The sequence below is a fragment of the Panthera uncia genome (assembly GCF_023721935.1).
Source record: "Panthera uncia isolate 11264 chromosome B3 unlocalized genomic scaffold, Puncia_PCG_1.0 HiC_scaffold_1, whole genome shotgun sequence".
Lineage (NCBI taxonomy): Eukaryota > Metazoa > Chordata > Mammalia > Carnivora > Felidae > Panthera > Panthera uncia.
In genome coordinates this window covers 67,051,389-67,055,381 of record NW_026057582.1, presented here as the reverse complement: position 1 = coordinate 67,055,381, position 3,993 = coordinate 67,051,389, and the positions used below count along the sequence as shown (strand labels likewise).

Below are 3,993 nucleotides of genomic sequence, written 5' to 3'. Positions count from 1 at the left end.
CTAGGGGGGCCCCGCTGGGAACGGGGACCACCAACATCGACACTCCATCCCCACCCCCCGTACCCCGGGCCGCCGCCCCCCCCCCCCCCCCCCGCCCAGCAATGAATTATCTGGTCCAAAGTGTCAGTAGGGCTGATGTTGAGAAACCGTCCGTTATGGGAATGAAGCATGAGCTCTAACTCTGGAAAGCTACACAATGAGTCCCAGAACCTAACTTCTATTACATAACAATTTCAGATGACAAAATATGTTATTTGTTTAGTGAGTCAAATGTGCCTCTGAAAATGGCAGTGCTTCTGTCTAGCCCTGAAGCCTTAGAAATAGGAAAATCAGAAGGGTACCTGCTTGGGTTTTTTACTTTTTATAAAACGGAGTTAGAAATCTTCCTCAAGGATTTGTCATCTAAATGTTATTTATTAAATTGATAAAATGTGCCTTGGAGTTGCTTAGCAACTTATGGAAAGCTTGCTTTTTAGAAGTTCATTTGTTTGTTTAAAACTAGGGTAGGTTGCATATTATTAGCTACATTACATAAATCAACAAAGAAATGTACACTGAAAATGGAATAAGATGTTTCAACACATTTTCTGCTCTCCGTGTCTGGCAATTAAAACACTCTAATTGTCTGGTAGAATTGCGTGAAGTATTTGACAAACATTATTTATGTATGAAACTTCAACATAATATTGAGTATGTAAGGGAACCAAAGGGGAAAAATTAAGCAGGTTTGTCATAAAGTATGTGTTTATCGTAACCTTTCTTCTTCAAAAATCTTATCTACTAAGTACTTTTATCAGACACTAATTATACTCTTTCAGAAAAGAATTTCTCCAACACCCTTCAGTGCCTGCACCCTTTAATCATATCTCATTACATCTACCTAATCCATATCTTTTTCACATTGCCAGGGCTCATTAACAGTTTTAAAAGCCAATCTTGGACATTATTATTCCTTGTAATCGAGATGAAAATAATGCCAATAATATTTTATTTCTAAAATACAATGGATCATTTAAAATTTGTTCTGAAGCCATTTCTTCTTTAAATATTAATGAGAAATTAACTTTCAAACATGCATTAAGCTAGCAGGAATGGTGAGATGTGTCTGAAAACCCTGAAGCACCTTTTCGAAGGAGAAGTTATTTTTATAAGCTGTTTTAACAGTGGATCATCAGTCACTTTGAAGGGAAGTGATCCTTGATTAACAGTTGGCTGATATTGTGCTTCCACAGATGTGTAACAGCAATACAGGTGCCACCTATGAAACAGGACAGGTAAATTCACGAGATCTGAGCACCTTCTTTTGCTGATTAAAAATATAAAAGTTTGAATGGGCTTTCATTTTTGTGTATTGCCCCATTTAATTGTTGTAGACCAGAAAAACCAAATGCCCCAGATAGTGAACTATATACGTGGGTACCATGTTTCCCATACATTTAAAGAAAAGATTGTATGGCTGGTTCTTTATTCTTTTTGATATCCCCTTTTTAGAAAAGGGAACCTGAGAGACAACTGGGTGGTTCAGTTGGTTAAGTGTCTGACTCTTGATCTTGGCCCAGGTCATGATCTCACAATTCATGCTTGGAGTCTGCTTAGGATCCTCTCTTTTCCCCTCTCTGCCCCTCCCCACTTGTAAGCACATGCATTCTCTGTCTCTCTTTCATTCAAAATACATAAATACACTTTAAAAAAAGAAAAGGAAACCATGGATCAGATTTGCAGTTACTTGATTAAAGTAGAGCCTCTTGATAATGACTTTTGAGTCAAATCCCGCCCCTTGGAGTATAGCTACATAGGACTAACACATTATTCTAAAAAATGAAAGTTTCCTCCATGGTTATAATTGAGTTTGAGATTCTTTCTTGAAGATAATTGTGGAGAGTCTTAGGAAAAGCTTCATGGTCCATTGTTTATTATGCATATACTATTAAGTCATAGTATTTGAAAAAGAAACACAAACCTAAAGTCATTGTTCCCCCAAACCCAGCTTTTGTACAAGTACCTCAAGCTGCTATTCAGTAGTAATGGAGATGTAATAAAGCTTTCATTTTTTTTTCATTCATTAGTTCTGCCAGACTGTAATTAGCTCTTATTTTGGGTGTTTTATTAGATTTTTATTTTCTTCAGCTTTTTCTTTGGAGTGTATATATATATATATATTTTTTTTTTTTCTTTTAGAGTTTTATGTTCTGATTTCTGTCCACTGATATGGTTCAGCTTGTTGTTGACTATAGGAAACTGTTAAGAAGAATCAAGTGAAACCATGATAGTTGGTGAGTTTTTTATGCTGTGTCTTATCTTTTACAGTTGCTAAAAGTAGAGTAAGATAATTGGAATTTTAGGATCTGCCACATTTTTTTGAAAAATTACTCTTGGCATTTTTTTCTTCAAATTCTTTAAATTTCTTTGTTCATAATTTTTGGGGAGGGTAATTTTGCATATGCTCAATTATACACAAGTTTTCATATGTTCTTCTTTTTTTTTTACTTTACCAAAATAGTTTAGAGTATTCAGATCTTAACCAAACTTTTACGATGACACCACAGACGATGCTTACTTTAATGGAATTCCCCTCATTTTATTATCAATTAGTTCTAGTAAAAATAAAATTTGGTAAATGTAACAACATTCGATACCTCCACAACACTTATACAAATTAGAAGTCTGGTATTAATATCGTTTAAAGTTGTTTTTGCTTTTGTAACTTCATTTTTATATTTGTCTATCTCTTATTATGAAGAAGTTTTGCCTTTTCTGTATTGATCACTTATTTTCTTGTCCTCTTCATGTTGTTTTTTTCAGAGGTTTCTCATCGGTCAGTACCATGGAGGTTGACAGTCTGATAGCCCCCTACACATCAAAGCATGTCTACTCATCCGTGTGCTGTTGTCAATCCGAGGTTTCCAAATATGTGTTCTCCAACTCAAAGAAAAGTAGCTGGATCCAGGCATCTCCAGAGAAAGCTGCTTCAGCATTTTTCTTGCTTTTTGTTTTTGGAATACCTCTTTCTACAGGAGTCTCCAGACTCTAAAGTAATAGAATAGTTCCTAAGTCCATCCAGCTCTTTCCCATGTCTGAATTCTTGATCCTCTTTCCCACCCCCTGGCTCACAGATAAAAAAGAAACAACAGTAAAGGAATAAAAATTGTTCGTTTCTGTGTGACTGAATCATTCTAGTCTTGCAGCACCCTGGTGGGTTAATCAACTTTGTTATTGCCTTTACTATCTCCCACATACTTGTTTGTGGGAAACTGCTCTTCTTGGCATTTGCCTCTTTGGAAAAAAGAACTCCAGGACGGTGGCACTAGACTTTGCTCTTGAAGTGCATGGCATGGTGGCAGCATGAAGCCTGAACAAGCTTAGTTTTTCACTGATGGGGAGCAACTGGCATAGCACCACCATTCCCCGCCATTGTATGGCAGCTTTGATGAATTCTGGGCCATACTTTCTTCCAGAATAACAGTTCTAGCTTAGCATGGGGTTTGGTACCATCATAAAGAGAAACATGGTGCCTCCTGTAGGAGGAGTTTGGAGAGCTTTACCCCAGCAATCAAGATGTGTGTTAAGATGATTGACTGAATCCTGTGGATACACTGCTTCTACACCAAGTGAAAAAAAAAAAAAAAAAAAAAAAAAAAAAAAAAAAAAAAAAAAAAAAACAGCTGCTATTACTTATCCTCATAATTTCTCATCAATAGGAAGGAGTTTTCAGTGTGCATTATCTCATCCTGGAATGAATTCTTTCAATTCTTGTCATTAAAAAAAAATTATAGACAATTATGAGAGAGGTATTGGCAAAAAAAAAATTGAAATAAAGGACGCAAGATGAGGTTGCCTTTGGATGGTTGCATTTCAAGATCAACACAAAATAGATCAGTTCAAGGATGTGCAAAATTCTCTTAAAAGTACACATAAATTCCTGTGCAGCAGGGTTTGACATAAACTAATTGAAGGTATTGACATATCCACAGGAAGAATTTTAGCCATGAAATC

The 3,993-nt window shown here is 36.1% G+C and overlaps 1 long non-coding RNA gene across 1 annotated transcript in view; it reads left to right on the top strand.

Moving 5' to 3' along the window:
* Nucleotides 1–3,168, top strand: part of LOC125908997 (uncharacterized) — a 6,226-nt gene extending 3,058 nt beyond the window's left edge. Inside the window, exons 2-3 of the long non-coding RNA XR_007453519.1 lie at nt 2,179–2,273; nt 2,803–3,168. This is a non-coding gene — a long non-coding RNA (uncharacterized LOC125908997). The remainder of the gene's footprint in view (nt 1–2,178; nt 2,274–2,802) is intronic.
* Nucleotides 3,169–3,993: the final 825 nt, after the last annotated feature.